We start from the raw sequence: 13,841 nt of genomic DNA, 5'->3' as shown, positions 1-13,841 counted from the left end.
TCTTTGGACTTTGATAATTTGCCATCCGTTATTTTGTAATTGATCTAGTGACACTTTTTTGTTTGGACTTTGATATTTTACCACTTTTCAACACAAAAACAAAGTTTATAAATAATAGACAGCATAAGTGAACAAAATAGAGGACTATTATGCCCTTGTACCTGTTTGACCCAAACATAACACACAGGAAGGATTGAACTCGTGCTACCCTCCTCTCTCCTGCACGTTTGTACTGCTCCACGCCGGCCCTTGCCTTGCTGCTCCTCGCTGGCCCTTGCTGCTCCTCGTCGGCCTTGCTGCCCTGCTGCCGCTGCTCCCTCCTGCACCTCATACCCAGCCACCACTGCCCCAACTAGTACAGTCTCTTCTTCCCTTGCTGTTCCTCGTCAAATTTTGGTCAAAAATTGCTTAGATTAGTTGAAATGCATGCAACCGTTGAACTGTTCATCCGACTTGGATAAAACTTTCCCAGATTAGTCACGCATATATGAACAATTTTCCGTAATTTTTTGAAATTATTCTGACAACTTTCAAATGTCGGTCAAAATTTGGTCAAACTAGTTAAACTGTAATTGAAATGCATGGAACCGTTGAACCGTGATCCAAATTTGATGAAACTTTCTCGAATTAGGCGCACTTATATGTTTGTTTTTATGGAATTTTTTCAAATTTTTCTGGGTGGTTCGAAAAAAGTCAAAATTTTGGCAGAAATCCGGCTCAATTTGGATAGCATTTTGACTTTTTTTTGGCTTTTCAGCAAATTTTTGCACATAATATCCAAATTCAAACATATATTTGCAGATGGACATATTCATATACCATGACACAATATGAAGAGAACATAGCAAGAGAGAGCATTTAACATGTCCATCCATCATATCTATATCTCATCTACCACAAGGCAATAGTTGCTGCCACGATTACAACCAAAAGCATAAGGCAATAGTTGCTGCCATGTTACAACCAAAAGCACAAGGCAATAGTTGCTGCCATAGATATTACAACCAAAAGCATAGAGAAGATCAAACACAACACTAGTACTTCCTTCTCTTTGGGGTCAACTTTCTAGCTCTTGAGCTTGAGACCATGTCATATGCAATCATGGTGTCCTCCACGGTTGAGGTAGTTTGCCGCGACGCCTCATCAGCCAATGCCATAGCCAACATCCTTCTTGTAATAGGATTGGGACTGCCTTAAAGACTATGTGGCATAGTGATCATGTGTGTATTGGGAGTGACAACAACTTCAAGTTGTGGTGCTACATGTGTTGCCTTATCAGCCAACGCCGTAGCCAACATCCTGGATGTATTGAGAAAAGTAAGAATTGCAAGGAAAATTAGATATTACTATAATATGTGGATGTGTTACCTTCTTGTCACTGGAATGGGGTTGCCTTGAAGACTGTGTGGCATAGTGATCATGTGCCTATTGGGAGTGACAACAACTTTAGGTTGTTGGGCTGCCACTTCAGATTCCGGTGCCGAGTCATCATCATCAGCTGGATATCTTGGTGCTCTCTTCTTTCTTTTCCTGCACATAAACAAGTTAGTACACAGCAAAATAAGCGATGAAATAAACATTGATCATTACAAGTGATGAAATAAACATAGATCATTACGTGTACCTTGGCTTTGGTCCATTCAACGGACAGGTGGACTGCCTATGGCCTAAAATGTGGCATCTTTTGCATCTATTCTTGCTGCCTAGCTGTTTTGGCTCTTTCTTCTTTTTAGGACCACCATCTCCACCTTCGAGGAAGCTCTTGTACCTGTTTTTTCTAGGCCTTCCAACACCTCTTTTCTTGTCTAATGGAGCCTCCATGTCAAATGGAAATTGTACATGTGGCCATTGGGACCTATCTGTCAATGGCTCAACCTCTCCAGCATATGCTGCCCGAAACTTTTCGGGAGAGAAATAGTCATGCACATAATCCTCCCATTTGGGGTTTCTTCTATCCAGCAAGAAAGGAAGTGCATGCTCACAAGGCTTCCCTGTGTGCTGCCACTCAAAGCACATGCACTCGCTTTGGTCAGTTTTCACAACATGTCGCAAGTTGTATTTACTTGTGTCCCTCACCTCACAACTTGCAACTCTAGATTTCCCAACTTTCAAATGTTTAAGTCTCCTTGTCCTATTATGAATCTGTTGGATGATGGCTGGAATAATTTTTCCTTTCAGTTTCATTCCAATCTTTCTTCTTCTCTCACAAAGTTTCATGACTAGCTCTCTAAGAGTGTCAGCTAGCTCATCGGGTGGCAACTCTTTGTAATCTTTAATCCAACCATTAAAAGACTCAGCAAGGTTATTATTGATGTAATCACATTTAATTGAGGGGTCAAACATGCATATCATCCATTTTAAGCTATGGTACCTTGAGAGATATTCATTCACATCGGGTGCTTATGCTAGGATTTTATTCATGTGGTAGTTAGAAACTTGTGGCCGATATGCCCTAGCAGCTGGCCACATTCTGCCAAACACATCTCCTTGGAACTTTTTAGAGAAGTTAGCCATGAGATGCCTAAAACACTCTCTTTGATCTGCATGAGGAAATATTTTTTTGACTGCATTCTCCAAACCTTTACATGCATTTGTGCATATAGCTAGAGGGGAAACAAGACCTAATGCCATGTTTAATTGTGACATGAACCATGTCCAATTTTCATCGGTTTCACCATCAATGAATGCAAATGCTACAGGTTACATCCAATTATGCCCATCTAATGACGTACAAGCTGCTAAGTGACCTCTCCATTTACCGGTGAGTGCAGTTGAATCTATACTAAGATATGGTCTACAACCAGCTTTAAAACCATCAATGCATGGTATAAGAGCCATAAAGAATCAGTTAAAGAGAACAATACCGTCAGTCTATACTAAGATATGGCTACAAACGTTAGTACCCTTATGCTTTGTCCATCAGTCCTTAGTCTAGCTATAATCCTCCATGGACAACCCTTGGCTCTACATTTGCCAAGATATCTTTTCTTATCAGTCTTATATCCCCAAATGTCAATCTCCTTTTAATTGCATATTGTCTGATAGCCGTCCTAAAATATTTCATTGAAGGAAACAAAGCACCAAGATACATTTGCGGGTTCTCTTTGTCATATGCAATCTCCTCATCTGGTGGCACACTATCATCAACAGGAATGGCAGCCTCAATGAAAAGCTAATGATCCTCCTCATCGGTCATGTAAACTTCCTCACTCGGTGGAGAAGCTGGTGGCTCGGGAACCGCCCTATCGTTGATACCAATAATATCGCACATATTATCTTCAGTTATGAGAATGTCGACATTGTTGATACCAAGAGGATCGCACATATTGTCATCAGATATGGGAGGAGCTATCTCAATCAAGCTCCAATCTATGTTGGTTCTTCCTGAGTAAGCACAGAGGACTCACATCTCTCACTACTATTAGCCACATCACAAACACTTTGAGATTGCATTGTGGCTGGGTGGTCAACATCATCCGACGAAAACTCCATATCATCTGGAAAAACTCTATACTGACTCCCCATTGTCTGTGCCAACTCAAAAGCTGACAAGTTTGAATTGTCAACAACCATAGATGAGCTAGCACTGCATTCTACAGAAGTGTTTGTTGCTTCCTTCTTACTAGCAGCACTTGGCTTTTTGGAAGCTGGTGGGTTTTGGTGTTTTCTAGGAGCACTTGGCTTTTGGGGGGCAGCTGGCTTTTTAGGAGCTGGTGGTTTTTTGGGGCAGCTAGCTTTTTGGGAGCGGGAGCTCTTTTTTCCAGATTTCTTTGCATTAGGTTTCTCCAATGTAACCACATTAGCATATAAAAATGATTTCTTTCACTCCCAGTCCCATTGATCACTCATCAAGTGCATCACCAGTTGCTGACCATTGCCCATTGGATCAATTGTTTTCAAGACACGGTCATAAGCAAATAACTTTAGCTCCTGGTGTGGCCCCATTTTGATATGTTGTGCCATAATAGCATTGAAATTAACCCATTTTGATATGTTTATGTCAAAAAACAACATCATGCCTTTCAACATGTTCCTCACTTCCATCATCAAGCTTGACGACATAAGGAACAACTCTAATGGTTATTGTGAAAATATTGGGTGGTGGAGGCGTCCTACTTGACAATAAGCAACAAGGAGAAACATACTAGGGAATTAGTGTGTCGTGTTCAACAATGAACAATAGAAGAGTCAGGAGATACTTTGCTTTCTCACCTCGGCTTGGTTGAGAACAAAGTCTCAAGGTTGAAGTCGTCTGCCATAAACCCGTCACCCATCTCCGGTTCAGCCCTTACCTAGTTCATCTTAAATTTGTGGTCTACCATCAACAATCAATCGAAGAACAATAAGATCTCCAGTAGCAAGCAACACTAAAATAGCAGTAAAAATACAAGCAACAGTAGAGCCAGACTGAAATAGCAGTAAAAGAGCAACAACAACAAGCATCACTTTTCAGAATTGAGAGCAGTAGCAAAAGCAGCGCTAGGGGAGGGCGGCGACCGGCTGGCGGCGGGCTGGGGTGGCGACCGGCGGCGGGTGGGTGGCGGCCGAGATCGATCTCGAGGCGCCTAACCCTAGGGACGGGACAGAGGGGGCGGAGGATAGTAGCGGGAGAGAAGGCCTCACCTTCAGATCCGAGATCCAGCCGCCGTTGAGGACCACCAGGACCAGCGTCGTTGAGGGCCCCCTGCGCAAGTCGCCGCCGCCGCCTTCCCCTTGTTCTTGCGGGCGAGAGGAAAGGGAACAAGGGTGAGCGAACCAGAACGAGCTCTCTAGTTTGTGGTCAATCATGGGAGAGGGGTATTTTCGACTTTGCTTGTGGGACCCAGTTGACAGAGGGCAAAAGGCAAAGTTTCATGTAGCTGGTGCCACTAGATCAATTGCAAAGTAAGGTATGGCAAATTATCAAAGAGCAAAGAAAGTTGTGGCAAATAATCAAATTCCCCAAATTTTAGACATCCATCAGAATCGCTACGCATTGTCCATATTTAGACGACCGAGCGAGGACGTCCAAACCAGAGCTGCCCCTTTGCAAGCTTGCTCCCACGCCGATCTAGAGCAGTTGGAGACGAGGAGGACGCCCGCGCCACTGCCCCGAGCTCGCCGTCGCTGAGCTACGCTCTGTTTTTTCAGATTCGGAGAGAGGAAGAGTGATTGAAGAGACGGGGCAGGGAGATGGGGCCGATGGATCTGACGCCAAATCCGGCCGCCGCCGCTGGCCACTGTCGCCCTTGCGAAAGTGGATGCAAGAGAAGGGGCAGGGAGATGGGGCTCCGGCTGCGAGCGCGGTGCCGGCGGTGAGTATGTGCGCGAGCGGCAGGTGCGCTGGCTGCGAGCAGCGAGTGTGAGGGGGATGTGCGAGCGGCGGGTGAGGGAGTCTTGGACTAAGGGGTCCTCGGGCATCCGGCCTGTTAGCCATGGGCCGGACTGATGGGCTGTGAAGATACGAAGACCGAAGACTGCACTTGTGTCTGGATAGGACTCACCTTGGCATGGAAGGCAAGCTTGGCGATCAAATATGTAGATTCCTTTCTTTGTAACAGAGCCTATGTAACCCTAGATCCTCTCGGTGTCTATATAAACCGGAGGACTTAGTCCGGAGAGGAGGAGATTCAATATCAGTCATACAGGCTAGACTTCTAGGGTTTACCCATTACGATCTCGTGGTAGATCAACTCTTGTAATACTGATATTCATCAAGATCAATCAAGCAGGACGTAGGGTATTACCTCCATAGAGAGGGCCCAAACCTGGGTAAACATCGTGTCCCCTGTCTCCTATTACCATTGACCTTAGACGCACAGTTCGGGACCCCCTACCCGAGATCCGCCGGTTTTGACACCGACATTAGTGCTTTCATTGAGAGTTCCATTGTCCCGTCCTCAAAAGGTTTGGTGGCCCCTTCAATCGTCAACAATGACGCTGTCCAAGGAGAAACCTTCCTCCCTGGACATATTTTCGTGTTTGGCGGCTTTGCACTACGAGCCAACTCATTTGGCCATCTGGAGCATATTGGTAGCTATGCCCATGGCCATCATGTCAGATTTGGGTGCTTGAACTATGTCACGAACATCCGTGGAGATTTGATCTTCGCTGGATTCGAGACCGCGGCGATCGCTCCTCGTCACCTTGATGAACATGACCTAAATCTGTCATCGGACCACATTCAGGAGATAGCTCCTGTAACTGCTCTTGCCTTAGATCCAAAGCATACGACGCCATCTAAGGATTGGAGGTTCAACCCCACCACGGCGGCCACAGATTCCCCGGCTTTGGAGCCGCACATGGACTTAAACTCACATAATATTTGTGTCACCGGAACCCCGGACTCGTCTCTGGGTGTAAGTTCCGAACCATGTGAGTCCACGGATGCTGAACTTGATCGTTTATCGATCTTCGAGTTCAGCGCCACAGACATCTTCTAGCACTCACCCTTGGGCGATGTGTTAAGCTCATTAAAGAACCCGTCCTTGGCGGGGGACTCACAGCCGAACTATATCCGGTTCGAACTAGAAGCTGATGACAGGGAATTTCGCTCCCCACCCGCCATCCACTTTATAGCCACTATCAAAGACTTAACTGACATGCTCGATTACGGCTCCGATGACATCGACGGTGTCGGTGTCAAAACCGGCGGATCTCGGGTAGGGGGTCCCGAACTGTGCGTCTAAGGCGGATGGTAATAGGAGGCAGGGGACACGATGTTTTACCCAGGTTCGGGCCCTCTTGATGGAGGTAAAACCCTACGTCCTGCTTGATTTATTCTTGATGATATGGGTATTACAAGAGTTGATCTACCACGAGATCGGAGAGGCTAAACCCTAGAAGCTAGCCTATGGTATGATTGTATGTTGTCCTACGGACTAAAACCCTCCGGTTTATATAGACACCGGAAAGGGCTAGGGTTACACAAGGTCGGTTACAAAGGAGGAGATATACATATCCGTATTGCCTAGCTTGCCTTCCACGCCAAGTAGAGTCCCATCCGGACACGAGACGAAGTCTTCAATCTTGTATCTTCATAGTCTAACAGTCCGGCCAAAGGATATAGTTCGGCTGTCCAGAGACCCCCTAATCCAGGACTCCCTCAGTAGCCCCTGAACCAGGCTTCAATGATGATGAGTCCGGCGCGCAGTGTTGACTTCGGCATTGCAAGGCGGGTTCCTCCTCCGAATACACCACGGAAGAATTTGAATACAAGGATAGTGTCCGACCCTGCAAAATAAGTTCCACATACCACCGTAGAGAGAATAATATTTCCACAAATCTAATTTGCTGACTTGTTTTGGCAATACGACATTATGCCATGGCCCAGTGATTATTCGAACCGTTTCCGTTAACTAGCCCCGCACATAACGCGAGGCAGTTTTTTGACACGTCTTGTCAAAGCAGAGATCCACTACTAGGGAAAACCTTATACACAGAATCTTAGCAGCAGCGCGGCATAAAAAGAGGCGCTGCTGCTAATTAGTAGCAGCCCGGTTACGGAAAGCGCGTTACTGGTGCAAATTTAGCAGTAGCACGTGATGTTTAAACCGCGCTGCTACAAAAATCCACCGACAGTACACAACGACCTAAGTTTACCTGTAGCGCGGCGTCAGGAAGCGCGCTGCTGCTAATGCCATAGTAGTAGCGCTCTTTTTAGTCACGTCGCTGCTGCTAATTTTGAAATTCTCCACACAGTTGGCCCGTTTAGCAGTAGCGCGTGACAGGAAAGCGCGCTGCTGCTACGCTCTTAGCAGCAACGCACTTTTGCTCCCGCGCTACTGCTAAGACGTAGCACCCATCACCTTTTTCCACCTCCCCCTCCCCATCTCCTCTCCTCCCTTTCCCCTACCTCCCACATCCTCCCTCTCTCACTCTTCTTCTTCCTCAATACTTCTCCCCCCATTACTCTCCCTCTTCTAACTACCTTTCTCTCTCTTCATTACTCCTAGCTATAACTACACCACCTCCATTAATGCATTTCCTTTCTCTTTTTCCTTCCCCCTCCACTAGTTGAAGTTGTCTCCTCCCAAATTGGGTAGCTAGGTAGATGTAGCATTTAGTTAAGTGACCTATTTGCCCCTAACTAGATATATCTTTGTCAAGAAGAGATTTGTGCACTTTTGATCTCCCTACAACATCATCTCCACCGTGTGCTCGATCTCGAGATAGAGGTGATTAAAATTTCATGCTTTTGCAAAATGGAAATATGTTTATGTGTGTGTGAGTTTATGGAAATTTTGTGTGTGGCATGAGTTGAACCCAAATTGTGCTTTTGAGTTGCCTATGTTTTGCCAAAATGTCGATTTATTTCCGTTTCGGCGAATTCCGGGCAAACTCTAGATCTATATATGTCCTATTTTTAAGGAAGGTCATGCCGAATTTTTGTATGACTTTGATGAATGCACGCATTTTTATAATCAATTTGTTTATTATTACCGTGCAGAGTTGAAGATGGTCAGTGGAACGATGGTGGACAGGTGGTTGCGGTCGGTAGTGCAGGACATGAAGGAAAATAACCTGACAGAGGTTTTATGTCCATGTCAAAAATGCAAAGGAATAGTTTGGCTCGACCCCCATGACGATGGTCGTGTCGAAGCGCACCTGCTCATGACTGGTTTCATGGATGGCTATACTCGGTGGATAATTGAAGATGAGGATGACAATGTTGAGGATGCCGACGGGGCAGGCAATGATGACACGGGGTAAGACGAAGAGATGATCGATAATGGCGGCGGGGAAGAGGCCGAACATGGCGGTGGAGAAGGGGCCGGACATGGCGGCGGAGAGAACGACATGGACTCCACGCAGCAGAGTTCGTCGGTACTAAGTTCTATCGTGCGGGACCCTCATGTTCAAGCATTGCTTCGCAAGGAGACGAGTACTAAGAGAGTTGCTTCTAGAGAGGAGGCTAAGCTGGAGCAACTGGTGGTAGACTCGAACACTCCATTGTATGATAGTTGCAATCCTGAGGTGACCCGCTTGAGTTTCACGCTCCAACTCCTGAAGACGAAGGCTAAAAACAAACGGACCGACACTAGCCTTGATGCACATCTCAAGTACCTAAAGGATGTTCTTCCCGCGGGTAATATGTGTCCTAGTAGTGTTGATGAGGCCAAGAAGATCATGTTCCCTCTTGATCTGCCACACGTTAGATACCATGCATGCATCAATGATTGCATAATTTATCGGAAGGAGCACGCGGAAAAAACAAGTTGTCCGGTGTGCAATGCTTCTCGATACAAGAAGGCTGGGAAGAAATGTCCACAGAAAGTGGTATGGTACTTACCGATCACTCTCCATCTCCAGAGGTATTTTGTAGATCCCAAGGAAGCAAAGCTAATGCGCTGGCACGCGGAGAGGAAGAAGCCTGGCGATGGAGATGATCTGAAGCTGAGACACGTCAAGGATGGAAGCCAGTGGAGAGCGTTGAACAGCTTCTGTCGGTATTTTGGATGTGATGCAAGGAACATCATGCTCGGCGCGTGTACCGATGGCATGAATCCGTTTGACAATCAGAACACCAACCATAGCACATGGCCCATGTTTGTATGGATGTACAACCTCCCCCCTGGTTGTGCATGAAATCGAAGTACATTCACATGAGCATGCTTATTCAAGGGCCGAAACAACCAGGGAATAATATTAATTTGTATCTGGGGCTACTTCAAGAGGAGTTAGACACGTTATGGAAAACACCGGCCAAGACATGGGACGCCAGCAAAGGCAAGTATTTCAACATGAGAGCCGCGCTGATCACGACAGTGCAGGACTATCTCGGTTACGGATATGTGGCAGGCCAGGTGTGCCATGGATATTGCGGATGCACGCGGTGCATGGATGATACGACGTCTCAGCAGCTAACGTCAAGGAAAGATGGCGGGTCTGGGAAAATTGTGTACATGGGGCATTGAAGATGGCTCGAACAGGACGACTCGTGGAGAAACCGTGGAGATCTATTCAATGGTCACGCTGAGCATCGAGGACCTCCACATAAGCGGAGCGGTGCTGAAATCGATGAGCTGTTGAAAAACTGGAAGGAGTGCCCCACGTCGGGAAAGACAATGAGAAAGGCGCCGGAGCCGCTGCTGAAGGTATGGAAGACGAGGTATGTGTTCTGGGACTTGGAGTACTGGCACAAACTCGATACACCTCATTGCCTTGATCAAATGCATATCTGTAAGAATGTCCTTGAGAGCTTGCTCGCAACACTGATGAACATGCCGGATAAGACTAAGGATGGGCCGAAGGCAAGAAAAGACTTGCAAGATTTGAAAATCAGGGAAGATCTGCACATGTTGCCCTGTAAAATGTCAGACGAGACAGAGACGGAGACAGAGGCACGGGAGAAGAAGGGCAAGAAAATAAAGAAAGAGGATTATTGCCCCCCTTCTTGCTTCACCTTAAGTCAAGCTGAGATCCATCAATTCTTTAAGTACCTTACCGGAGTCAAAGTTAGTTCCGGTTACTGTGGCAAGATAAGCAGATATCTAGACACGGACAAGAAAAGGTTCAGCGGGATGAAGTCCCATGACTTTCATGTGATGATGACGCAGATACTACCTATTGCCCTTAGAGGGATAATGGACAAGCACGTCCTTGACACGCTTATTGGTCTCTGCAACTTTTTCGACGTCATCTCTCAAAAGTCGATCAATGTGAAGCAGCTCCGAAGGCTACAGGAAGAGATCGTTGTGATACTGAATGAGCTTGAGATGTACTTCCCGCCCGCGTTCTTTGACGTCATGGTGCATCTGTGTGTCCATATTGTGGATGACATAATAGACCTGGGGCCGTCATTCCTGCACAACATGATGCCATTTGAGAGGATGAATGGGATCATCAAAGGATTCATTCGTAACATGTCCCGTCCGGATGGAAGCATCGTCCAGGGCTATTTGACACAAGAGTGCATCTCTTTCTGTGAGAATTTTCTATATGGCGCAGACCAGCCGCCTGGTGTTAGTGTTGGTTTTCCCGTTAACAAGCACGATGGGAGGCTCGAAGGAGAAGGTCACTGCAACGGTCGCAGGGAATTGCACGTGGCATACTCAGATCGACGCAACGACTTTGACAGAGCAAACTTGGTAGTGCTACAACATCTAGATGAGGTAGATCCTTTCATGGCACTGCACAAAGAAATTATCGCAAAGAAGTATCGTGACTGGGGGGTATGCAAGACGGACGCCGAAGTTACTAGAGAGCACAACTCCACTTTCCTGCATTGGTTCAAAGAGCATATTATTGCTAATCCCCCGGAGGAGGGCTCTAAGGATGGATTGCTCATATATGCCTTAGCACATGGCCCCTCGCCCAACCTCGTAACCTATCAGGCATATGATATCAACGGATACACGTTCTACACGGAGGCCAAAAATATGGACAGTGATGATCAGAACTCAGGGGTGATGATGGAATGCATGACCGGCAGCGACAACGGCGCAACTGAACGATTTTATGGAAGGGTTGAGGAGATCTGGGAGCTTGACTACTCTGGACTGCACAACACGACGATGTTCCGTGTCAGATGGGCTAAGAATGTCAAAAGAGAAAACCGGATTTTCACTACCATGACTATACCCGACGCCAAGAGCGCTACCGTGAATGCTATCGCAAAAAACGAGTCATGGGTACACGCTAAGCATGTGACACAATGCTTCTTCATAACCGACCCATGCAATCCTAGTCGTGTTGTCGTGAAGAGAGGCAAAAGGAACATCATTGGAATGGATGGAGTCGCCAACGAGGAAGACTATGATCAGTACGGCAACCCAATGAGGGAAGATGACGATGATGATGAAGTATACGTCAAAAGAAGAATCAATACTACATTACCTAAGAAAAATCGTACTCCATAGAAAAGGCAAAGTCACAATGAGGGGCTCAATTATTCTTCGATGAACAAGAAGGGAAAGAAGCTGACTCAAAAACGAAAACGTCAGCGCTTAGGAATCGGTCAAATGATGTAATGTATATATATATGTTCCTATTTTGTATACACACTTAGCCATTATTATGCATGGGTCCAGTGATGTAATATATCTGTTCCTATTTTGCATACATATTTAACCGTCAAATGATGCAATATATATCGCCTTCCCTTCATTCACTGCTCTCGGAAAAAAAGTGAGAAAAATAAAGGAAAAGAAAAAGGGAAACTGGTTATAGCAGTATAGCAGTAGCGCTTTATTGAAAAAGAGCTACAGCTAGTCAAGGTAGTAGTAGCGATTTCTGTAGCTATAGCTGCCTTTAATAGTAGTAGCGCGTTTTGTCTAAACGCGCTACTACTACGTCCACTTAACCCAAAATTCTCACTCTCCCTGCTTCATCCCGCCTCTTTTCCCCAAAATCCCCACTCTCTTCCCCGCGTCGCACCGCCGCGCCCGACCCGGCCCCGGCGCTCGCCCCCGGCGCCGGCGCTCGCCCCAACCCCGGCGCGCTCGCCCCCGACCCGTCGGCCCTCGCCTCCCTCCTCTGCTTCCTCCCCTCCCAACCTCGGCCGTTGTCGGGCCTACCTCCTCGCCCCTGCACCCTCTGTAAACCACCCCTCTCTCTCTCTCTGCTAGCTAGGGTTCTTCAGTTAATTTACTTAGGTTTTAGTTATGTTAATTAGGTTATCTATTTAGTTATGAATTTAGATAGGTTTCAAAATTAGCTGAATTTATATGCAAATTTGAACTGGACATGTGATATGTGGATATGTCATGTTTTGGTAAATGATCCGAGTGGCCTATGTTACACCGGAATGTTCATTCATTTCCGTTGCGGTGAATTTCAGGCGCTCGATATGTCCATTTTTTAGCAAAGGTCATGCCGAAATTTCCCGTGAATAAAGGCATGATTTTTGCTACATAGTTGGCATATCGAGTGCTGGCACATAGATTTCTTTTTTATATCATTTCTTATTTATTGATACTTTTAGAAATAAATGAGGACACTTAATCATAGGAAACATGTCGAACAACAAAGAAACTGGGCCTTCTGACCAAGATGCATACGTGATGGATTATCAGGGTGAACAAGACTACCTCAACTTTTTGACTGCTAAGCAAGGTTTGCAGGTCCGCCTCGATGATGGTACTGACGCCGACATCGACACCGACGGTGCCGACACCGATGGCGGCGCCGAGACCGGTGGGGAAGGTACCGGTGGGGAAGATACTGGCGGGGAAGGTACCGGCGCCGATGCCGCTACCGAAAAGAGGAAGCATAAGAAGCAGAGGATACGAAAACCTAACAAACTAGGGATTGGACGACTTGTGATCACAAAGATGGCACCTGGCAAGTTTGAGCCGTTAGAGCCGGAAGAACCTCGCAAGTTCTATGGGAACCAAGTAGGATGCATCCTACGGGAATGCGGGAGCATCAACGACGATGACTTAAGGAGTAAAGAACATTTGACCCAGTTGCTCCTAACGAAGTTGCACAAGAGATTCAAGTTCCCCGACCGGGATGATAACATAGAACAACCGTGGGATGATCCGAAGATGAAAAAGATTAACAATCACGCCATGGGCATGTTCAGCTTTGATTTGGCCTCCTGGGAAGGGAGGGTGAAACGAGCTATTGAGGCTGAGGAACCCCTGTCCAAGATTCTGGAGGAAAATTCGACACTTACGGAAGAGGAGTTCGAAAAGTTCAAGGACACTTGCGCTACCGAGGACGCCAAGGCTAAGGCTGCGAAATTCAAGAGCCTTCAACAAAGGAACGCGGGGAAGCATCACCTCAGAAGCCGTGGCTACCTCGGTAAAAGGCCCATATGGGATAAGGAGGACGTGGAACATGAAGCCGCGGGTCTCCCAGACCCCTTCGCGAAGTTCACCAACCCCTTGGAGCGTGACTTCATCAGGGCCTGCTAC

This window comes from Triticum aestivum, chromosome 5A, assembly GCF_018294505.1.
Source record: "Triticum aestivum cultivar Chinese Spring chromosome 5A, IWGSC CS RefSeq v2.1, whole genome shotgun sequence".
Lineage (NCBI taxonomy): Eukaryota > Viridiplantae > Streptophyta > Magnoliopsida > Poales > Poaceae > Triticum > Triticum aestivum.
The sequence above is the reverse complement of the archived record's forward strand: the minus strand, read 5'-3'. Positions refer to the sequence as shown.